The 25,254-nt window shown below is 34.7% G+C and overlaps 1 long non-coding RNA gene across 1 annotated transcript; it reads left to right on the top strand.

The window, feature by feature from the left end:
• The first annotated feature begins 2,698 nt into the window (after positions 1 to 2,698).
• LOC109369642 lies at positions 2,699 to 20,773 on the top strand. The gene is made up of 3 exons (XR_004161753.1): positions 2,699 to 2,784; positions 9,524 to 9,666; positions 20,090 to 20,773. It is a non-coding gene; the product is annotated as an uncharacterized LOC109369642 (long non-coding RNA).
• The last annotated feature ends 4,481 nt before the right edge of the window (positions 20,774 to 25,254 follow it).

Here is a 25,254-nt window from a genome sequence, read left to right as displayed (position 1 = left end):
TTTTTTTTTTTTTTTAAAAAGGTAAATCTGTCAGATCCTATCCTATGTCTTCAGTGTCAGGAAGTACTGTAAAAGAAATGGCACTTAGATCAGTTATTCACAGAAGTCATGCTAAAAGTGACCATTTATCACCAGTTATCTTTCTTGCATGCCTCTCCATGGAAATGTTTAAATGCTTTTTCTAGTTTTCATTCTCATATCTTCTTATTTTTGGATGTTGTCGATGTCTAAATAGGCAAGATAATTTTTTAGGTGCATCTAGTTCCAAATCATCATTGGCAGGAGAGGTACAGTCTTGTCGGTATTGTCAGACCCTTCAGAAACTTCCTAAAATTCAGGAGAAAGAAGAGAAAGAGAGCTCCTCTGAGACTCACTGGTGTTTATCATGAGGAGTGATCACAAGGGTATGTGTCAAAAGAGATTCCACAGGGTCCCAGTAAAAGTTTCTGTTTATCTAAAGATCTGTCAAAACATCTGTCAGTTTTCAAACTGGTCTGCATGTTTTGCTAAGTAGTTGCCAGCTTCTAATCTGCTTCACAGTAATACATAGTAGATGGAAAAACTATTTCTTTAATGAAATTCAAGTGACAGTTCTTGAATGACTGTTGCATAGAACAGTTGTCTTCTGGTAGTTGTACTTTTGCACTTCAGTGATGGCCTAAATATGTAACCAAGCCAAGATTTGTTTGGAGAAGTCATATCTCTTATTAGGCCAACTGACACAGTCAAATAAATTAATAATAGTGATAAAATAGACATAGAAAACTTTCAAGTCTGAAGTGGAAGAACCAATTTTGAGAGCACTCTAAATTTGGCTAAACTGTTACCCCGCATGACTGTGAATAGAAAATGAGGTTTTTGTAGAGGAGACAAGAAAAAATCTAAGAAAGGCAGGCTGTGGGAGAGGTTATCGTTCAGCATTTGGGAAAAAAGAGCCCCAGGAGATAGATGATTTGGGAAGGGCCATCAAGCTTATGTGGTTGTCCCTCTTTACCATAATATCCGTAGCCTTCAGTGAGGAGGAAATAGGGAGAAGCTGTCAATAGTGGAACACTCTTGATTCACTTCATGATGAAACCATAGTGGAAATGACTGGTCAGTGGACTTTTTAACAGTGAATGATAAAAAGCAAGGGAGTTTGATTTTTTTTTTTTTCCATTTTATTTTATTTATTTTTTTGAGGATAATTCAACTGAATTGTTTTCTTCGTAGTTTGACTTCCAGCTAGTAACCAAATGTGTTTCAAAGATTCTGCATTAAAAAGCTAAATATTTCCACTGAGACTTGAGCTTATGAGAGTTTGTTCAGCCTTAGATTTGCAAACAGGTCAGGCATAATTTGGACACTACAGTCATTCCTACACTGTTTCACAGCATGTTGTGATCTTTGGGCTGACTACTTCTAGGGTGAGAAGTTTACTGTGTTGAAGAAGCCGTCCTATCTGCAGGCTTTTGGGTGTTGCAGGCAAAAGTAGCTGTGATGATGATTTTTGTGCACATGTCTAAAAAGGCTAAGTGTGACCACAGAATTACAAGCAGATTGGTATCAAGCTACTACGACTTTTTAGCAACTATTGGTCAGTAATAACTTGGGTTGAATTCAGGTGCACCACAAGTCACATTAAAGAAGCCTTTTAAATGTCAGACAGGCAAACTTATTTGTTTCTTAGTTCTGTGTGATTTGATTTTTCTGTCAAAATGAATTTTGGGGAAAAGGAATAAATAAATATGTTGTGATTCATTCTATGCACTACTGTTAGAAGCATAAAAATTGGACCATAGTTACACAAAGAAAAACATTGTTTTTCTCCAGTATTTGATTTATATATTGTTTTTTCTTGTGTTAGCATTAGAGCCATTTACAGTTGCTTTCCAGTTGCTTTGTTCTGCTTTCCAAATCTACATATTTCATTTTGAAACAAATCAGTGTGTATACACACATTATGACAGACAAATCACAGTTTGTATGTATTTGCCTGAAGCAAGTAAGGTAACTACCATTAATTTAATAATTACGTTAATGTAAACTGAAAAATAAGTATTCTTCTAAAAAAAAAAAAAAACAAATTGTCAGTACAACTATTAAAACCCTCAAAAACAATAAATCCTGAGGATGAAATAGTACTTTCTGATTAGTGTGAAAATTAAGTGATCTGACATCATGAGGCAACATAATAAAATACACGCAACGCTTTAAGAACAGCCCTTGTATTATTATATGAACAAAGATTTGTTTTCTTTGACAAATGTTTTCCAAGATAGTGTTACCTGCAACACCCTGCTGCCAGTGGTGCATCTTTTATTTTTATAGAAGGAAAGAGAGGTAAAGATACTTTATAGCAAGCATATTTGGCCTTAACAGTTAATCCTAGCTCTGAGTCTGCATCATGACAAGTATTTATAAAACTGTTATTGTAGCTCAATATTGGTGTACTTCAGTGTTTGTTTTTTGTGTGTGTGTGTTTTTTTTCTATGCTTTTTTTTTTCCCCCACATGGGGAAGTAACTTATAATGCTATAAAATACAATTTATTCTTACGTTCACCAGAGTTTAGATGTTGCTGTAATTTGCAGTTGATTTGCTTGTGTTATTGTAGGATTTTCAGTTGCATTTCAACTATAAGAAGCTATGTTAGCTTTTACAGTTTGTATTTAAAAAATAATTAACAAATATTTTGCCTTTTTATCCTTAAGTTGATGATTTATCAGCTAATTTCATGAGAAACCACAGCTTTGAAATTCTATTTCATACTCTGGAACTGTGAAAAGCCTCAAGTGAAATGAAGGTAAGTAACTTTGGTATCCTTTATTTTCTTAGACCTTTTTGACCCATATGATCATGAGATAAATCAAGGGGAAGGACATTATCTTGTGAAGTTTTTAAACATGCCTTCTGCTCAGACCAGGGACAGCTGTGTGGTCAGACCAGGCTGCTACAGTTGATCTAGTTAGATCTTGAAACTGTCCAAGGGTGGAGGCTATGCAACTGCTCTGATTCCTTGCTGTTTTCATGCTGTGAAAAGATTGTTATCATGTAGTTATCAGGTGTTATAAGGCACATCTTCTGCAGGCTAGAGAGTCCTTGTTCCCTTAACTTGTCTTGCATTAAATACTCCAATTCCCTCACTGTCTACATCCCAATTTATTGTCATTTTTGTATTGCTTTTAGATCTAATTCTGCAGCTCCCTTTTTGATTACAATGTAAAAAGGAGGTACGTACAGATTTAACTTATTTGGCACTCACGCTGCCTTTACACATTTGTCCTACCTACATTTTAGATGTACTTGAATTTTTACTGACTTTCCTTAAACTTGAGAAAAGTATTCTGCAATCTAAACACTGATCCAACAACACAAACTTTCAATTCCACTTTGCCATTAGTTGAGGCAGGAAAATGTGTATTTCAATAAACCCAGTTTGGGTTTATTTTTTTCTTTAAAAATGACTGAGAATTTTTATTGTAAGGCATTTGATTTACCTTAAGAAATAATTTGAGTGCTTAAAAACGATTGTGTTGAGTTTCACTTGTTCACTGTCTGCTTCAAATAAAGATTCTCCTAGTTTGAAGAAAGTTCAGCATGTTGTACTGTGCATAGCACAGTTGCTTTCTGTTGAGGATATGTTATTTGATGGCAAGAGGAAGAGGTCTGTAACAAGATATTTTCTTACAAATGAAAATGAGAATTCTGGATTATTCTAAGTGTCTAGCTAAGCTTGGGCTGTGATGGCTGTCAATAGCCAAGTATCATAGTCTTTCTAACTCTGTCTCTCCGAGTTGCTCTGTCAGCAAGTTCATCTTGGACACATATTTTTGCTTGAGCTCAGCCCTGCTGCATTCGGGTGTGGAGAAAATACTGTAACACAATTTTAGGGTCAGTGGCTTTTAGATAGTGATGAATTCCAGAGCTCAGCTCCTTGGGAACAACAATTTTCTGCCCAGTCGTGTTAGGGATAACTTATTGTCAAAATAATGTGTAAGTGTTAGACATGTGGAGCTAAGACATGGGCTACTCAATGAATAAAACCACCTGAAAAGGTAGAAGGGAACAAATACTCATGTTGGAGTTCATGCAGGCTTTTGGCACTAGAAAGAACAGAGTATCTTCTATCAAAGAGAAAAAAGTTCTCCTTGCTTGTACACAAGTCTGTAGCCAAACTCTTAAGTTGTGAACTATTGAGAATAGGTGGAGTAATTAGGTGGTTAGTGATGGATCACAAGGTTAACTGGCATTAAAAAAAAAGGAAAAAATCTGGTTTTCTTCCACAAGAAATTGATGTAGCCAGAATAAATGGAATAGTGAATCTATCTGGGCATATGAGAAGACAGAGGGAATAATATCATTTGGAAAAAAAACGATAAATTATATTTTGCACATAGTGCAGAAGATATGGGGAAGAATAGTTTGAGTAAACTCTCTGATGTGCATATATTTTTACAGCATGAAAATAAGAATGCTTTAGAGCTCTGAATTTAGTGCTATTTCATGGGTTATGTGAACAAGACTGAAAAATAAAAATGAATGAAAACCAATATGGCATTACATCCTGAATGTAAATTCTTGTGATTTTCTTTGTAAGTGCTTGCTTGCTATTTATATATTGCTAGATCCCTTGCTCCAATAAAAGAACAGATACTGGAATGACAGAAGCAGCCACATGGATTTATGTGCCAGAGTTACTTACATTAGAGCAAGCTTTGAAAAAATACATGTGTGACTACCTGTAACGAGAGCAACAGCAATTTGCAAACAATGTAAACTGGTTTTATAGTGATTTACTACGCACATAGTGTTGCTATTAATGAAATAAGGGTTTTTTAGTGCATCTAGCAAATGTTGTGTTTTTTGGTGCTTACGATGTCCTTAGCTAAGTGATATGATCATGGGACATATAAAACTGCACAGTTCTTTGTTTATCTAAACAGAAGAGTCACTAAATGGTTACTTGGAAAGTGACTAAATGTATGAAGCAGGTAATTTTATAGACCTAAGTTAAAGCAGTGGTTTGACCAATTTGTATATAAGATGAACTCTTTTCCTAATTACACGTTTTAATCAAATATTGCAGATAATAGAAGATTCTTAAACCAATACCTGACAGTTACAGATTAACATAAAATATTAAGCAGAAGGTCAGTGCAGAGGCCATTAACCGCTTGAACTTTGTTTGAGGGCTTTAGCAAGAATCGGGTAACAACTTCACGAAGTATCCAACTTCAACATATAATTAAAAGAAGGAGTAAAAGAATGGAAGATATCCTTAAAGGTGTGGACTCTTCCAAATTATTCTTCCTGAGACTTATTTCTAACATTTAGGCATTTGTAGGAGACTTAGATGGGTAAATTCAATAACATGTTAAAAAAGTAGGTCCGAAGCATAATTTATTTTCCTCTGTACTAGAGCTGTACATGAGAAAAAAATATATATATATATATCAGGGTAAGGCAGCCAGGGCAAATAGCAGACACATCTAAAAATTAACAAGGCTGCAGTTCTTCAGAGCTTGTAGTCTTCTAATACCTCAAATTTTTTGTTTAACTTATTCCTTTTAGCTCTATTATTAATATTGGAATGATGGGACAAAGTGGTATTTAATTTTACTAATCAGATATATTCGTCATTTTGACTATCTAAGCATATGATAAAACATTACAGATATGAGTTGCATATGGTATGATTATGAATTTTTTCAAACCAGCTGACACTTGGTTCTGCAAAGTGAAGAATATGTTTAGTTTAGGAAGAAAGTTGAAGCGTAATTTTAAAAGGAATGTTCTAAATTATCAGCTTTAGGAAAGCATGAGGTAACATACCATTCCTAAGTTTATGAACAGCACCTCATGTCTGCTCAGCTGTTACTTTCATAGAGCTGCAGACCCTTCATATGTGTAATACGTGATAGAAGCAAGATGAAGAAAAAAGGAATTAAGTTTTAAAAAAACGCCTTGTAACAGGAAGTTCTGTAGAATCTACTGCAGCTATCTTCTCTGCTCAGGTACAGGGATTATTCATTGTATTAAGTTTAATTTTGATTTTAATTCTTCAGATAAGATTTTTAATGTTTTACTTTCATCTGTCCGTCCAATATTCTGCATATTATAATGACTAATTTTGTTATGATTCCAAAATTTTTTATTGAAGCTTCAGAATGCTTCAGAATTTGGAAGGCACTGCAGAGAACAGTTCCCCCAGTAGCAATATTAATACACTACGTGAACAGCATTCATATGGAGTCTGAAATTTTAGAAGTTGTAAAAACTGTGTTCTGATCTGGTCAAAAACTGGACTGAGTTATTAGCATCTTCTGTTAGATTCATTGGATATTGACCCAGTTCCTAGATTACTTATATGGCTGTTATAAATTACCTTTACAAATGTATTTGAATGTTAAATGTTAAATTAAAACATTCATGTTAATCTTATTCATGAAAGTCTGTCCATGGATGAAATAATTTTCCATAGAATGTAGAAACAGTTAAAAGGAAAAAAAAAAAAGGTGACCAGGAAAACAATATATGCAGAAGCAGTGTTTTTATCATGTTCTATGCTAAGGTTATCTTTTGTGTCTGTGTATGGATTAAAAACATCTCATGGAAAAAACAAAGGGAAAAATGTGTTTGGGAGATTTGAGTTTGCAAAACTTCAATGAATAATTATTTCTTTTTATTCCTATGGGAAGTATAGATAAATTATTTATCTCAGTTAACCAAAACATTTTGTTTGATAAATAAGGTATCTAATAAATAGAAAAGACAGTTTTCAGGAATTTTAAAGTTTCTTGCTGATCTTAAATATCTCAGTTCTAAACTAGATGTTGATGGTGTCCATGATTAAAGCAAGAAATGTGTCACTATTAGTATCCTGACAAAATATCACCATTCTTAGTGTGTGATAAATAACTGTGCTCTAGAATCAACATAGATTTTCATTCTACTTTCACCTCTTCAGTAGAAATAAACAAGAATGCTATATTTTTCTCATAAAGTGAATAAACTGGTAAAAATGCTGCAGAAGACAGTAATTATATTTTTTAGCCCTGATGAAGTGAAAACTTCAATGTCTTTCAGCATCAACCAGTGTCACGTACATGAACTTCCATATAACCTTTTTTTCTGTGAAATATCAAAGACAGTTGAACCAAAATTTGAAGAAATGACTTGGTTTTACAAGGAATGTAAATTAATTTCTGGACACAGTCATACTTTTGAAATATGTTCTTTCAATTGCCTGAATCTGCACCTATAGGGCCATCTCTGATGGTGAAAGAAAGTTTTCTGTTCATATAATTTCAATCATTAGAAAGAATGGCAGCTGGTGATCACACAGTAGAGCTTGTCTGCGTTTTGTGCACTTTCCCCTGTGAATCGTAGGGAGAATTACAATTGATATTACAGAAAGATTTGGTTAAAGACATTTAATCATAATTTCTCTTAGCAGTCAACAGCTTTTGTAATAGTTTGAGGACTGAGGACATTGGTGCTCATAGTTAATTCCTAGTTGAGGCCTTTATTTCTATCATTCCATAAATACATTGCCTTCTGCTAAAGTTTTCCCTTCATATTTTACTTCAAATCTTTAAGGTCTTTCATGACCTTATTCCTTCCAAGCTAAACTTTCATTTCCTCTCCACGTGATACTGTGCCATGTGTTAGATACTGATTTGTAAATTGTCTCCAAATACAAATTAAATTGTTAGGTGCCAGAGCCCTCATCATCTTTTCCCTAGGGCTTGAAATTTCCAAAGTATTTCTTCCCTTTTCTTCCCTGCTATTCTACTTCAAAATTAGAAACAAAACTCACCTTTTACTGTTGTGACTAAGATACGCAGTGACATGAGTCTGCTAATCTTTAATGTCAAGTTTTACTGTAAATTGGCAAATACATGATGAATTGTAACTTTTGAGGAATAAAAGAGATGTGTTGTTACCTTAGAGAATTCTATCAGAGGGGAGCCTTTGAAATAGCAAATTAAAAAAATCTGGAACTTCAGTCTTGTTTGAAAGTGATATTTTCATGTTATGTGTGATATTTTCATGAGGCCCAGAAGAATCGTAGGCATGAATGGCAAATGTACTAAAAGAGTGGTTGACTAACAGAGAAACAACAGGCGTTACTAAATCTGTCCTGTAGTCATTATATTTTGCAGTTCTTAGAACTCTAGCCTCCTCTGGGTTATAGACAAGAACTGCTATTACACTGCTCTATCGTCACTTGATTTGGCACCTGGAGATGCTTAACAAGAAAAAAGTTTTATCAGAGTTGATACAAGTAAACTGGAAAGAGCGGCAGGTCTATCTACCTCACTTCCTTTCAGTTTAACAGAGGAAGAAACTGAAGTGCGTTGTAGCTGATTTGATGCTACAATAGACAGTGTCATCCCTCCTCTACTTGTGGCTTTCAAAATTTAGTATCTGTAGCAGAGAGCACTGCAAGAATCATGGTGTGAAAATGTGTTAGAGGCCTAACACATGGTGATGTTCCTTTGTAGTAGTACCCATCTGCTATGTCTTTCTTTAATTTGTATTATGTCTTCAGTATGGGAAGACCTTACGCTTGTACTAGAGAATTCAAATTAACATTTCCATATAGCTTTTTGATGAATATATCTTGATGTTAGAATACGGATGTGTATTGCCTTATATTCATAGGCTTAAATAATATTAAGCAGTGTTCACTGTTGATATTAGAAATGTGGATTAAGTTCAGACAAATTCAAATATTCATAAAAATCTGTAAATTCTAATTGTTTGTTCTTGCAGAAGGTGATATGAGTAGTACAACCTAATGAGTTTAACCCTACACTGCTTGTATTTAATCACATCGTTCTGCTGTTATCATCAGTTAATATATGCTACCATCTAATGAAAGTGTCAAGGTTAAAAATATATCAGTAGTATGCTGTATGGAAAATTTTGGGGGGCTTTTTCCTTTTTTTCCCTAACGTACACACTTTTTTCCCCATCTTTTTGCATTTCAGGAAATATGCTGGTAGGTTTTTTTCCTTTGCCCTTACATACTTGTGATAATTTTGTTGTATTTTACAAGAGAAAAGAAAAAAAAAGTAGTTTTTGTTAGTTTTATTGGTTGGTATAGTGGAAAAATTAAGTCATGGCTTGAAAAAATGACTGAGCACATGGTGGGAAGGCAGGGCCAACCCAGGTGCAAGCCAGGATCCACCCATTCCCAGTCCTCATTTAAAAGTTAGCAGTGGAGGTGAGGCTGCTTCATCTATAGATCTCTGCCTACCTGAGGTTTTTTAAGGGTAGGCAGAGTTTTGTTTTGTTTTTTTTTCTTTTGTTTCTGTGTCCATGGCTGATGCATTTGGGCACATCCTCACTTTCTGTAGTCTAGGACTTTGCTACCCCACTATCATTGCTGTGTATTCCATCATGTCAGAGTGTTTCAGTTAGTAAAGAATCTTGTACTCTTACTTGGCTACCCCAAGTGTGACCTTGTTTGACATAAAAGGAAAGACCATAACTTCTTCACATCTTTACTAAGAAACTCTTGATTATACTTGCAGGCACTAAAAAGGAAGAAGGTACTGTTTCAATGCTCAACAAGTAAATAAGGAAGATCTGCTGCTGCTGCACTTAACTTGTCTTCCTTGGTGTGTGAGGCAGAGGAGAAAGGAGAGACAAAGACAAAAGGAAGGCTCCAAGTAGTGTACGTTTTAGTGTGTTATTTGACAGTGTGCTAGACCAAATATGTGAGCTTTTCCTTGAGGTAGTAGGCAAGCTCAAAATCATTCTGTACAATTATACCAATGCGAATGTATATATGCATCTAGAGCCAAAGACTGCTGATATGTGTTATTTCATAGTATTCCAGAGCCTACCTGTTACCTGATGTAAGTAATGTGTTTTCTTCTTTGAAGTTACTTCTAAGGTTCTGCCTGTGTGATGATCTAGCACCTTTAAAACTAGTAAATTTAGCTGTTCCAAAAGGTAGCACTGGGACTGGGGAAACTACTTTTAGAGTTCTGCTGTGCTACTGTGTGTTTTAATTGAAACTGACACCTCAATTACTTTTCCTATTTACAGACATTTTAACAATTACACAATAAGTAAGTAAAGTAACTTGCTCTTCTGCAGAGCATCACTAGGCAAATTGATGAGAAAGATTGATTGATGTTTACCTTAATTCAGGAGCTCAATCACATGTTACAAAAATAAGGGCTTGATCCTCAGACAGGGATCATTTTAACTCTTCTGGGGGCTCCCAGTTGTTGACAGTGTTAAAAATCATTACTAGAATGACAGGACCTGGATAATCCAAGGTTGATTATTATAATAATGGTAGATAGAAAAGGGATTAAAAAATCTGTTAATTCTAATTAAATTTCATTCTAAAAAAAAAACTTTTACTTTTGTGTTGTTCAGAGATGTGAGTCTTCAATTGTTATTATTAAATCAATTTGCTCTTTTAAAAATCTTTAAGTGTGAAGCATTACTATTACACTTGATAAAGTAATTATTAAACACACTCTTCTGTTATCCTGTATTCATCATATTTCACTTCATATACCCTGCATTTAGCTCCATAACACACAGTTAATGCAAGAGTAGCGATAATAACATTATAAAATACAAACAACCTTGATGCTGTCAACAACCTTATCAAGTCTATAAATTAACTGATCTACTGCATCTCCTATTACTTCATTATTTCACTCTCATATTAAATGAAGGAAAAACAATTACTGTCAGTGTACAAGTACTCCCTTTCCTGTGTCATGCTGGAGTTCTGCTGTTTAAATAAAATTATCTCCTCCTCACAGTTCTGTAGTTTGAATGCTACAACTTCTGCATGACAACATTACGTGTTCATTAATCATTCTTTTCTGCTCCTCCCCCCTATTATTTTTCTAGCAAATGGCTCGAAACATTAGCCAGCCATAAATTTATTGCTAAACTGGGGAATTCAGCGCTTGGATTCTGGTATGCAGCATTGAACTGCCCTAATTTCCTCAGTGCACACCTTAACTGCTTAAGAGTAAAACAGACCAAGCAGCCCTTGTGTAAAACATTGGTGTCTTTTACTGGGGTGATTACTGATAAAAATATCTCAACCTATATAATGTTGTCTCAAAAGAAAACAAAGCCAAGAAAGAAAAATGGTGGATGGAGGAATAGAGATGCAAAGAAATGCACAAATGATTTTTTTTTTTTCAGACAAATATGGCACTGTGCTTAATTTCTAAGCAAATCACACCAATTCTCAAAGATTACAATTTGAAAAGAAATTATAGGCAATAACATGCTGCCAAATTCAGTGAATCTCAAGGGATGTATTGTAATGACAAAATAGCAGAACTGAAGAAAATCTGTCATCTCAGTAATTTATTTTTAAAGTTACAATTCAAACAGACTTATCATGAAAGCTAGTTGTGTGATGGCATCTGATTGCAGAAAAAAAAAAGAAACAATTACTGATGGTGAATTTATTAAGAAATGTATAGAAAGCATGGTGGATATAATCTGTCCGGATAAAAACGGACTTTTCTAAAGTCAGTTGGTCTTACCAATCTGTGACAAGACAAACTGAAGAAACAGGAAAATCTATCAAAAGAAATGTGATAAGAATTGGACAGTATTGTGCAAATTGTCATCAAAGCAACTATAGTTCACAGGAAGAGTAGCATAATAAAGCAAATGTCTCTTATTTGACCAAATAATAAAAATAAATTAAACACTGCCAGAAAAAAATTATATTCATGAGGAAAACAAAAGAGCCAACATTCAGGAGATCAGCAACACAAGCAAAATAATGACACCAGTCTCTACCAGCATGTTCAAACCTGCTTCTGCAGTCTGCCAGGTTCAGAGCAATTGCCCTCACTCCATACTGTCAACAGGGAGTTCACCTGCTCCTTAAGGTCTGAAGGCAGAAGCTTGTGAGGGACTTTGCTTTTTTCCCCCATCAATAACCAACTTTTTTTAATTCTTCAACATTAATTAAGACTATTTGGACAAGGCATACTGGAAAATCAGTGGAAAACAGTAATTGTGATTGTCCTCAGACCCTCTGAAGGTATGATGAGCTTGAAATCTGGTGTGTGTCACACACATTTTTAAGATTGAAAATCAGAAGTTACTGTGGTGTTTTTTGGTTGTTTTTTTTTTTTTTACTACTTGTGTGCTTTTAACTCTAGAATATAAATACAATTTTCTGCACAATCCTTTTCTTTCTCCTATTACCATCAAGTGAAAATGAGCTACATAGAGAATATGCCTGTCACATTGTACACCAACAGATACATTATGTATCCAGTATTGTCATATTTTTATTGTCTTCAAGTTTGCTCTCTCCCAACTTCTACTCTAGAACAGAATAACAAAAATATTTCTCTTCCCTAGAGGTAATTGGTCACTTACAGGGTAGAAGTGACTTCTGTGCTGTGCTTCCATGTGTTTTCACAATCACTGTTGTGCTGCCTGGTGATACAGCTTTGACCCTTGTTAGGTAAACATGCACCACTGCCTGTTAAATTACATAGAAAGTTTGCTTGGGAGCTCTGCTTTTATGTTTGTTGCCAGGTTTTGTCTGTGGAAGAAAAGACTAGAGCATGTTAGGCTGCTTGTACCTCCTTAAATCATGTGTGTTTTTAATGAATATAAGACAAATTTGTAGTTTTGAATGAGTATGAGACAACAGTGGTGCTAATAGTCCATGCATGGTTTATGCTATATAACCAGGGTTTTTCTTTCAGTACTTGGAACACTAAAGCTGGATTTAATTTGTTGTCAAACAACAGTCTGTGACAGACAAACTGTATTGCTGAAAAGAAATTAATCATCTGTAAATGTTTCAAATGCTAGGAAGGATAACTAGGTGCATATGTTTCTTATTTCAATCTGGAATGATTTCCCCCCTGTACAATTAGCTGAAGACTAAAAAAAAAAAAATAAATAAAAAAAATAAAAAAGCGTTTATAATGGAAGTGCCAGCTCAATGTAATGTAAAGCTACAATTGTAGTCTCTATAAACAGCAAGTGAAGTGTGAAGGATTAGTTGGAACCCCAACAGACACTTGTTATGAAGAGGTGACAGAAATGAAACACTGGCTAAAAAGGGTTGAGAAACATTTATCTCTAAAGCATTACTGTTGCTCTGCCTTACTTTTAGAACAATTTAGCAGATATGCTTGTCATGTCCTCAATTTTTCTTTCCAGTCTCTGGGAATGTGCTAATTTCATACTTTCTCTCCTCCTTCCTGTTTTGAAAGCCCAATAGACTTTGGAATAATGACTGCGATATTATGGAATTCCTAGCTAAAAGGGAGCACTAGTGCATTAGCTGGCAGAGTGAAAGACAACTTTGGTCTTTTGAGCAGTTAAGAGATTGAAGTGGTCAGTGCAAACCCAACACTGCTTGAATGATTGCATGTAAGGTAGCAGTGGATGTGTATGTAGGTGTTGCATTGGAATAGATGCACACAGGAAAGAGGAAATTCTTTGAAGTCATGTGCTTTTATTCAGGAAGATAAATATCAGCTTTCATCTTCTTTTTTTTTTTTTCCTTGCAGTTTTCAGGGAACAAAATCTCTGTGAGAAACCAGTAAGTAATATTTAACGCAATGTGTGCTATAAATATGTAGTAGGTTCAGTGAATGCTGCTAAAAAATTGCTATTCTGAATACTGAATTGCTTTAGAGCAAGACAGTTTAAAAAAATGATATTTATATTTGGTAGCTGTGTATTAAAGAAATCTTCCATTTTAAGTGTACATATATGAATTTTGTGTCTTCTTTAGTGCAAGAATTACTATGAACAATATTACTTTGAATGGTGAGAGCGGTAAGCCACTAAGTTTAATATTCTCTGGCTTCAGTTTTTATTTTTCTTAAGCTTTTTTTCTGACTTGACTAGTGTTGATGTCATCAGATAAAATGTTTTTCTGTATCAAAGTGAAGTATGCCTCGTAACAGTACTGTTATATAAATAGAGAGATCAGTTTCTCCATATACAGAATGGTTTCAAATGAGTTACTTAATACATTTAAATTATTTTTTTTCCTAAAATATAAACACCTGCTATGAAGGTTCTTTAAGATTCACTGGGCTTGATACTGCACTTTTATTTCACCAATTTTCTACTTGGCCAGTCATTTTTGTCCCTGAAAAGGAGCTTATTTTCTTTTCTTTAGGAGTGTGTTAATATGTTAATAGAAATTTATCACTGTGTATTTTTGAGATGTTGATCTTAGAGGCCTAGAAGATAAACTGAGCACAAAGGAATATCTCTCTCTTTCTGTTATGTCAAAACCAAAGCTATTAGTTGCAATTACAGGCAGATACCTAATCAGCTGCCGTTGCACTATGTGTTTGGCACGCACAATCAGAGGAGCTGATGTTGCTCACTGCATGCCAGCCACTCAGTATTGTGCACATAGCACAATAAAAGACAAAATGAATGTCAGTTTCTGCTAACGAGCTGGCATTGCTTAAATCTTCTCATGGATTAAGAGTTAAATCTTGTCCATTCTGTAATAGCATGTGTGAAATTCACCTCTGCTGGCAAAAAGCTTAAGTGAATGTGCTATATGTTGAGTAATAAAACAAGTTTTGAAGGCAATGCATTACTCCTTTTTTTTTTGCAATTATTTTGTGGTAATGGTAGAAATAAACATGAAATGCTCAGGAGCAAATACACGACCATCTTTTATTCTCTGGAAGTGATCATTAATTTACAGACTTGATCAGAGTCTTGCTCAGTGCCAGATGATTCTTGTAATAGATCTTATCCTATGTAATTATACCCTTTGCAGGGCTTACAGGCAAAAAAGGTAATCATAGTGTGTTAAACCATAGCAGATACTAAGTGCATTTGTATGTATCTGTGTATCTGTACCAGTGGACAAATTAGAGATACTGAAGCAATGTAAATGCTGATTTTTCTTAACTGGTGAATTTTTGGCTTTCAAATTTGGCATGGTTTTTCTTTTATGCAGTACTGTATACACTATCATTAACATGGCAGTTTTTAATGCTCACTCTCAGTGTTGCAAGTGCACTGGTCTTCTCTTTATGCTGACACTATCCCATACCTCAGAAAAAATAAAGACATTTGACAATTTTTTGCCAGTTTCTGAAGATCAGAAATAGCACTTTGATGTTTAACATAGTCATGGTTGTATTCAGCTCAGTTCTATCAGAAATCTGCCTGTCTCTTACTTGGAACTCCATGTCTGTCTACGGAGTATCAGTCAACTGAAGTCTGGGAAGAGTTAAGAAGAGAGAGGCTAATGTACTCACAAAATTGCAACAAGTAGTATTTATTCTCCTTTGCCTGTCATTACCATATATCCTTAGTTTTCCAGAAAATAAGAAGAGAGGGTAAGGAAGTTGTTATGAAGCTATGGGATATGAGCCTTGAGAAACTGTAGGAGTTCTGACATGGTTAGAGGGGTAAAGAGGGAAAACTAAGGAAAAAAGCCAATAATGTAAATATTAAGGAGCAAGAGAGAATAGTTTCCTGTGGTATTCTACTGCGGGTAGAGATACAAAGCATTGCATGCATGTGCACACACTCTTCTCTGTTGGAGATGAAGAGATAACCCTAAAACTTAAAGGTGAAGGACTTCAGTTTTCTGGCCTGCACAGAAGCCTTCAGATTTTGGAGAGGAAATAATCATTTTTGTCTGAATGTTTTAAATGTACAAAAATGTCATTTCTGAGAGTGATGTCAACTGTGAAGAGCTTCTTTCAACTCCACACCTGAGCCTAAGTTAGTTCCTTTCTTGTCATTTCTATACTGGGAAGGGCTTGACGAGGAAAAACAACAGCTTTGCTTGAATGAAAATTAATACACAAGTTTTGAATCTACTCTCACAAGATATGCTTCTAAATCTTGGTTAACCTAAATCTGCAAAGACTTTACTAGAACTGCAAGCCAGCTGTGAATGTGAAAGAAAATAGAAGTGATATCCTGGATAAACAGAAACAGTTTTTCTGTGTTTATTTAGTCATGTTGATTTTTTTGGTAAGTAATGATTTTGAAGATTATTTACTGTAGTCAGCCATAAAATAATACGGAGAAATTAGTAGTGACAGAAATATTTAAAAAGAATAAACAAAATAAAAATGATTATAACCATGGTTAATTGCAGAACACCTGGCAGTTTTGCTGTGAATCAAAATCTGTGAAGAATAAATTACATTGACCATAATCTGCGTAAGTTAGATGATGACCACAGTATACCAATATCACTGCGTTGTTCGGGTTGAAAGAGACCTCTTGCAATCATCTAGTCCAACTCCCTGCTAAAGGAGAATAAGATAGAGCAGGTTGCTTGGGACTGAATGTCTCTGGGATAAAGGCTATAGAGCCTCTCCAGGCATCCTATTCTATTGTTTGACTAACTTCACAATGAAAAAATATTTCCTTGTGTTCAGATGATGTTTAATGCGTTTGAATTTCTGTTTGTCACTTCCTGACCTGACAGGGGTATTTGTTTCTCTTCCTCTTCAGTATTTATACACACTGATAAGATCCTCTTCTGATTCTCTATTTGTTCTCTCTTCTCCTGTTGCAGCTGCTTCAGTCCCTTTATCATCTTTGTGGCTGTGAACTGGACAAGCTCCAGTGGGTCAGTACCTTGGACAGTCGTGATATGAGTAGTGTAGAGGAAGGCTCTTCAAAACCAGATGCTGTTGATCTTTTTTCTTCTTTTTTTATCCTGAGTGAATGCATTATCTCTCAAATTAATTGAAATTTTTTGCTCCTTTTTTCATTTTTGCTTTGCTGCCCAGCTCAAATTTGAATTTGCAATAGCTCTGAAGAAGGTCTTTGGAAGTTTTCCCTTAAATCTGAATACAAGGTTAAATACATTTTGAGATGGACCAGGATGAGAGATTTTTATTATTCCAAAAAGCAATATAATCTGTATGAAAATAAGATACTGGAAGAAATCATACAGTCCCAAGGTGAATTTCTGAAGTTTCCTCTGGTATCTTGTTTAAGACTCTTGAGCTTTATGTCATTGCCTTATCTTTAGATGATTAGTTAATGTGTGTTTTAATTTGTGTTTAAGTTGTAAGCTCCTTAAGGTGAAAGCTGTTTTGCGCACTGAAACATTTTGCATTATAAATGGCCTACAATTTTTAAGATAGATACAAGTGTATTATATTTTTTATGATTTACTTCAGTTCTAGAACCACCTGAAAGCTACAGGGTTTGCAAAAAATCTTACAGAAGAAAACTTTTAAGGGAGTGTAACATTCTAATTTTCAAACAATTTGGCTTTGAATTTTAACACACATTTTTTTAAACATGATCTAAGAAATGTGTTCTGATCACATTTCTTCTTGCTTTCATAGAATCTCCTATTAAGTTTATTTGCATTTGCAAGTAAGACATACAAGTATTGATTCAATTTTCTTATAGAGTTTTAACTCTGTGTAGTATATTTGAAGTAGGAGTGTGACAAATTATTGAAATTGAAAGTTCATCTGAAAAAGAAATACCTTTTTTAAAAAAAAATCTTTCTACATGCTTAGTAGGTTTTCAGTTCAAGCACAAGTACTCTTATCGTAATAGTAGATGTATATTTCTATCTGTAAATGGCAATAGCTATGGCAATATACTATTATAGTCATGATTGAAAATCTCTGTCAAAGTTTTTAGTGTTTGAGGACATAACAGGTATAAAAAGTATTTCTGAAGGCAAATAATAGTGAGATATTAAACAAGTATTGTTGAGCATAACAAGAGTGTAATTTTTGCCAGTTTCAAAAGCCATAAAGTTAGCAAGTAGAAGTCGAAAAGGTGCTGCATTACCTCTTTTCATTATCACAAAGTTGCTTATTTTCAGTGAATTCTCATTTCTTTTTGTAGTAACTGATGTATGATCAGTCAAGTAGGTGATACTGGATTTTGCTTTCAAACAAGGAGGAAATATAATGGATCAAGTTAATGCCTCATTTTGAGGTTTGTTCCCTTATAAGTATTGATACGATCACTTCTTCTATATTTGGCTTGCTGAACCTGTGGTTTTAGATAAATAGGGGAAAATGAAATGACATGAAATTACCAAGCTACTAAAAAATGAGCCTCAATAACCCCTTTATTATTTTACTCTAACATTCCAGTTTTTATCTGAGCTACATTTTAGGATATCGTTTTGTTGATTAAAAAAATGACAGTTAAAAATCTCCTCAACCACTAAATAATTAATGGGTGCAGTGTCTTAATATTGATTTCTTAAGATTTTTTCATGAAATGTGTTTTATTAATCTACTTTTTGGTTAGCTTCATCACTAGTGGGTTATCAACTATGGTGGTGTTTTGAGTTTCCAGGCATATCATTCGAGTATCTGGATCCCGTATCTGGAATTATATGAATAGAAGGAATGAGTTTGTACTTTTCTAATCATATGTTTATTAGAATAAAATCCATACTTTTACATTTTCTGTAGCATAAAATTATTTCCAGTTCTTTGTCTGTACCTTTGGAGGTTCATGAAAAGAAGTAGCTATTGTTTGGATGACTGTAAAATACCTGATTGCATAAAAATGACATTAAGAGCAATATTTACCTAGTTAAAATTCAATTTTATTAACAAAATATTACTTCCACTTGATGATTTCTTCTCTCTATTCTCTCCCTTCCTTTCCTTTGATTGTACAAAAATAAAAAATAGATGCTGTTGGCACCACTTTGGGAAGATATTGTTATCAATCACTATCTGTTCTAAATAAGGCTTAATCTCAGATTTTTTTTCTCCCTCAGAAAGTAGCACTTGGCAGTGTATGCATTACTGCTGAAGTGTGTATCTAGTACAGTAATCTTCAAATGCCTTCAGAAAGTGATTGATTGTTCTGCAATTCTCTAGCTTTAGTATGACTGTATTACGTATTATCTTTTTCCTTCAGAACATATTACTGTGGCTTTTCAGATTGGGAATCTTTTGCTTTGTGCATATTCTTTAGCAGTCTTCAATCTTTAATCTTGCAATATATTCCATTTCCCTTGTAGAGTTGAATGATGTTTTCTTCTATATGTATGGGCACATACACACAGCCCTTGAGCCCTGAAAAAGGAAAAATACTGACTTAAAGACACTAATTAGAGAGCTGTTTCTATTTTTCACTCCAGCACAAACAGATGGTGATGCAAAAACATCCTTTACACATCAGTTTAATTTTTCAAATCATCCATTTCCTTTTTCACACCTGAGCAATTGCATAAACATGCATATACCTGCTACTCTGAATTAGCTGAACTGGGATTCAGTTGTTAATACCAACAAAAGTGTGTCTTTAGATATTCTATATGTTACATTCTGTACTAACAGATTGTAATTCTAAGCAGGCTTTCATATTAATAATTTATTTTTTTCAGTTAAACCGGTATAAATTAATAATATGTCAAGCAATATATAGCAGTCTTTGCTGTTAACTAATTTAAATGATTTCAGACTCTGATGTCTTTTGCACCAACCAAAAGTCTATTATTTTTAACATCAGATAATTTACTTCTACCCAAAAATAGCAATGTGCAATTATAAAAAGTCTGTCAATACCTTATTTTTTCCCCACCTGAAGATCTGCTACTTTAATGGTTAGTAAAGTCAGAAAAATGAATTCAGTGTCTTCCAAGTTTACATTCATCAGGTTTTTATTTACACAACCAACTTTGTTGTCTAAGTCTTCTTACTGTCAATTGCTGCCATATGACTTGGAGACATGAGCTCAATGTTCATTGAGATGTAGTTTCCAGAATTATTTTTGGATCTGAAGATGATAGAATTAGCATTTTGACTTCAATAAATTGAGTTATGAAGTAACTTAATAGATGTAGCAAGATGACAGAAATGTGATATGTAATGAATGCTGTTAGCCCTTCCCTACAGTAGGTTAATGAAACTTCTTCCTCTTACCTGTGGGCCAGAGTTTCTGTTAGTGTTGTTCAGCACTTAAGCTTCTCCCTGCAGAACTACGTGGCAAGTATATGGCAAGTGTTGGTTATTTGAAAAACAGTTTTTAAACTAGATACTGAGACAACTATTTATTAAAATATGTTCAAATACCTTTGTGCTCTGTATATGAAGATAAGTAATGGGTGGACCTGATCTCTTGATTTGCAGAGCTCACATATTCCAAGATGGCCCAGGACTTGGAGATAAAGGAAGAGTGCTAAAGGGAAATGAAGAGGAGGATGTGTCTATAACATGAAATAAGTTAACAGTCTGTGGCGGTTCCTGATTTGAACCCATGTAAAACTTTCCTTCTGTAAATATGATTAAAGCAATGAAAATTGAATCAACTTTTTGAATTTTCAGCTTCTTTTAGTAGCATAAAACATAGATAAATTAATGTACTGCTCAAACGTCTGAGTGCTCTGGGCATGTAATTTTTCCTTTTCCTCAACCCAGTTGTATGTTTTGCCTTTACTACATCTGTACGTCAAGTTTCTCTTACTCTTTGTGATTCAAGGGATTAAAGGCGGGAGCTGTGCCTACTTGCACAGCTGATAGAAATAGATGCCTTTTGTGGAGAAGAGCCGGGGAAGGCAGTAATGCTGCAGGTAGTAAAAGGGTTCCAGATACCGTAGACGTCTAAAATAGACCCTCTCTATAATCCTAATGTAAAACAGAGATACTATAGCTGTAATGAAATTATATGCATTTTGTTTGTTTGTTTGTTTGTTTGTTTGTTTGTTTTTTCCCTGCCTTGTGCAAATATAGCTTTTGGAAAACTGCATTTTTGGGAGGATGGACAAGAAAAGTAAAGCTGTTGTACACATAGAAGAGAAAATAAGACTTTCTAAAGCAGAATTTTGTCTCTAGTGATTCAGTAGCTTTTGGAACTAGTTCATTAGTTTATATATAAAAAACACTTTGCATAACTCTTTTATCTGCTGTTCTTCATGTGTACTGCACTTCAAAGAAGTGTTGCAGAATAATTGTATGACTGCTGAAGCCATATACTTTTAGACACTATGGCAAGTTATAATGGATCTGGACCCAATCACAGCAATATGGATTATACTGACTGTGGTGCTTTAAGGCATAGACCTCTCAAATCTCAGATATCATGGTGTTATATTTTTTTTCCCAAGGTTTTTCACTGGCAATCCGTAGTTCAAATGTAATCATCAAAAGCAGGATATTGCAGAATTCACTTCTAGGGAATCCTTCTCTTTTATCTTGTGGAAGAAGACAACAGAGATGTAGAGAAAAGTCATGGAACTGCAGGGACTAAGTGTCAATTTTAACCGTTTTCTTAGCAGGAGACAAAAGTGGAAATATACGATCTGTATTTGTTTTATGATTCCTACATGTACATGGTGCGTCTTATGATGGAGAGAAATGTGAAAGTCACTTCAGGTATATTCATGAAAAAGACTTTACAGCTCAATAAATTCAGCTCCCTTTGGTAGGAATCTAAATTACAGTCTCTTGTAAATGCTGAAAATGTTGTATGAACTATATTAAATTGGTGGCCCTGCATGTGGCAGGGGGGTTGGAGATTCATGATTCTTGAGGTCCCTTCCAACCCTGGCCATTCCGTGATTCTGTGAAATTAAGTTGTTTTCTGAGTCCAAGTTAAATACATAAGGACTCGCTCAGAAATTTGTATGTGGGGCAGAGAAATAAGAGCAACTTGAGGAAAGCCAGTTCTCCTACTGCTATTCCTGTTGATTTTTTCTTTATGTCAAACCTGGAGAGGAAACAATATCTTTCCTGTCCTCCTTGCACTTTTATGAGGCAAATTTCAGTCTAGTTGTGTCAGTGTCAGTAGGCAATAAGAGATGAGCTAGCTGAATTTCAAATTAACAGAAGACTTGGACGTGCTCTTAGTTAAATTTACTAGAAGTCTCAATTTTTAAATTTCCTTTGAAAGAAAAAGGCTCTAGCTCAAGAAATACTGACTCTTGATACTCCTTACCTGATTTAGCTGAAGTTAAAGGGATGTTTCAAATTTGTGTTCAAGTAGTTCTTCAGAGTGCTGTTAACAAGCCAGAGCCTTTTGCCATAATGGACTGTCTTGAAACGTCATTTGACTTTAAAACTGTTCAGCCACTACTAGTTAAATGTGCCAATTAAAAAGTCAGATCATTCAAAAGTCAGATCCTTATTTTATGTGCTTTTTTTCCCCTTCATTTTAACAGTTTATTTAATTATAACCTGTACTGAATTAGCCACACACTTAAGATTTCTCCTAGCCACTTGAAAATGCCATTTTTGCTTTTAAAGAATGCTTTAATTTCTTGGTGTTTTCTTTAGCTCTTTTGTAACTTTGAAGAAAGTTCATATATCCAGATGATCCGCAAAGTAAAGGGCTGTGCTGCTTTTTGCACTATTACCACATTTTTTTTCTTCTGAGGATTCTTCTTTTTCTTTTTTTTTTAATTATTGTATTTAATTATATTTATTTTTTCTGTACATTGTGGTCTTCTGTGGAAATTTCTGTTTATATTATGTAGTAGAAAGGGAAGAATGCAGTGTTTTCTCTCAATCACTCCCACACTCGTTTCTAGTGTTTGATTTCTATTTATTTTATTATTTTGTGCATTAATTTTTGAGCTTAATTTGAGGTGTTTTAAGGATTATGGTATATACAGGATGTGGTTGGGTTGATGTTCTGGGCTGAATACCAACAAGAAGCTGACCTCAGTGAGACAAATAGTGAATTCTAAATGTTGATGCTTCAGAAATTTTTCAGTACCCCAAGTTTGAAGTGCTTAAATTTTAGGTTAAGTATGTTGATATATTTCAGTAGCAAAATATAGTGTATACTGTCAGTAAATATTGCATGTGTAGACAAGTGAAGACAGAGATGCTAGGAAAACTTATGGCCATTATTTTCTCTTTTCATCTATGTGAGGTAGCTCAAGAACACGTGAATTTACAGCAGTTTGGTTGTATAATTTTAAATTCCTGAGATAAATCTACTGAGTGAAAATAACACAGTGGAATTTGCCTAATACACAGAGTAAGAAAAGTGTATTTCAGACTGGAATTCAATCTACTTGTTCATCATTTGGCTGCTATAATTAAGCTATTCTAAGTATAAACCAGCTTCATACTGCCATTATGAAGTATCCATCTTAATAGCTCTCACAGTAAAAATTAAATAGCTTTGAAGCCAACATAATTAAAACACTAGGTCAATCAAGCAAAACAAACAGCAACCAAAAACCATAACTCACATACCTCATAGTTAAAACTGAGACTTAAATGATACCGCACCTGATAATTGGGCATTGACTATTGATCTTTGTTTATGTTGCTGTAAATTCTGCCTGAACAAACTTGTTATAGTGACATTATATTCTCAGTATTTCTTGATTATACAGATTGTAAAAAGATGTTATCTTGCATTCAGATCTTCATTTTAATACACAACATGAGCGGCACAAAACTTTTCTGTATATTTGAATCGTTTTTGTGTTTCAGCTGATGAGGAGACTAAGTATTATAAGAGAGAACTTGCCCCAGCTCTATCAGTCTGTCCTCATAGGAGAGGTGTTGCATCCCTTGGCCCTTCTCTGGACGCACTCCAAAAGTTCTGTGTCTCGCCTATACTGAGGACTCCCCATCTGGACACAGCACTTCAAATGAGGTCTCACCAGTGCAGACTAGAGGGGCAGGATCACTTTCCTCGAACTTATAGCCATGGTTCTTTTGACGCAGAGCAGGATACAGTTTGTTTCTGGGCTGCAAGGGCACACTGCTAAAGGAATTTGAGAATAGATTAAAGATGGCAAAAAAATTCATCAGTTTTATTTGCAACTTCATTTTCAGTCAACATAAATACATTACCTGCACAATTTCAAATGGATTCTACAGAGTTGCAATCAAAAATTTAATCATGTCTCTTTATGAGATATTTATAAACCCCCTCTTCCCAGAGTGAAATACCTCTTACCTCATAGTCACGTGTTATACACATCACCTCTTATTGGCAGAACATACATTTGTGAACAACTGTTTTCAAGGATGAAGCGCAGGAAGAGTTAAATGTCATCAAAAATCTTTAGCAAACACTTCGAGATCTCACTAAGAATTGCATCTACTGCCATCAAACCAAACATTCAAACTTAAAATAAGCTTCATTTCTTAAATGCATTAACTATATTATCTGAGTGCTGCTCTGAAAGTAATGCCTCTTATTTTATTATGTTGGCCCATGATGTCAGAGGCAGATGGTGGTGGTATGACAGCAGAGGTTGAACAACAACAACTTACATGTTGTTGTTGTGTGAGAGATGGCAGCAGAGGGGCAGTCTGTGAGAATAGTGTCTGTCATGGAAGTGCATATGGAGCAAAGGTGTATTGCTGAATTCCTCCATGTGGAAAAGATGGCACCCACTGGCATTAATTGATACTTGCTGAATGTTTATGGAGATTGAACAGTGGATGTGTACATAGTGAGGTGTGGGTGCTATGTTTCAGTAGTGGCAACGGCAGATCATCTCATCTGGAGGAGATTTTACGGATGCAGTATGCAGTTCCTTGTTTGTCACGTAAGAATGCATAGATAATGTGGTGGCTGAGATTTGCTCTATTAAATAAACTTATTGTGTTCTTTGTATATGTTGTATTTTCAATGGAATTAATTAGGAGACATTACTTTTGGAGATACCTTTGTAGATATGACTCTTGACAATTCCTTTTCACTAAGTGTGGTCCAGGCAAGCTGTCCAAGAAGGTTGGACACCCGTGGTCTAAGGCTTTGATTGCATATATATGCTGTAGGATGACATAATATGGTATAATATGACACATTTTAATAAGCCTTAGTTCTGCTAAGTAATGGCTTGGAAAATAGCATTACACTTTAGTATAAATTAGAAGTTACATCATGTCCCAAAATGGAAATAACTTAAGAAGATAAATACTTCAAAATGTTTTTTCATTAGTGGTTAGTCCTTGCTCTTTCTGTTATTTTCATTTATTTTTATTCTTTGAAACAGGATAGTCTCGCAATTGCATCTTTAAAATAATATTGTCCTGAATTTCTGTTAGGAAATCCTACGTAATTGCTGTCCTGTTGTTTGCACACACTCCTGGCCGTGGTCCTAACAAGTGTCAATACTGAGTTCCTCCCTGTCTCATTTCCTGCTGCGTTGCATGCTGCTACTTCCATTGCAAAATCATAGATTTAAAAAAAAAAAGAAAAAATTTTGGAAGCCATTGTCAAATTTAATGCTCTTTAATGCTTCTCTTTTTTCATCTACATCTCAAAGTCTGTCATGGAGTCTTGGGTAGTGGTTTTTGGACCTGACTTTCTTTTAATGTGATTA

This window comes from Meleagris gallopavo, chromosome 1, assembly GCF_000146605.3.
Source record: "Meleagris gallopavo isolate NT-WF06-2002-E0010 breed Aviagen turkey brand Nicholas breeding stock chromosome 1, Turkey_5.1, whole genome shotgun sequence".
Taxonomy (NCBI): domain Eukaryota; kingdom Metazoa; phylum Chordata; class Aves; order Galliformes; family Phasianidae; genus Meleagris; species Meleagris gallopavo.
The sequence above is the reverse complement of the archived record's forward strand: the minus strand, read 5'-3'. Positions and strand labels throughout refer to the sequence as shown.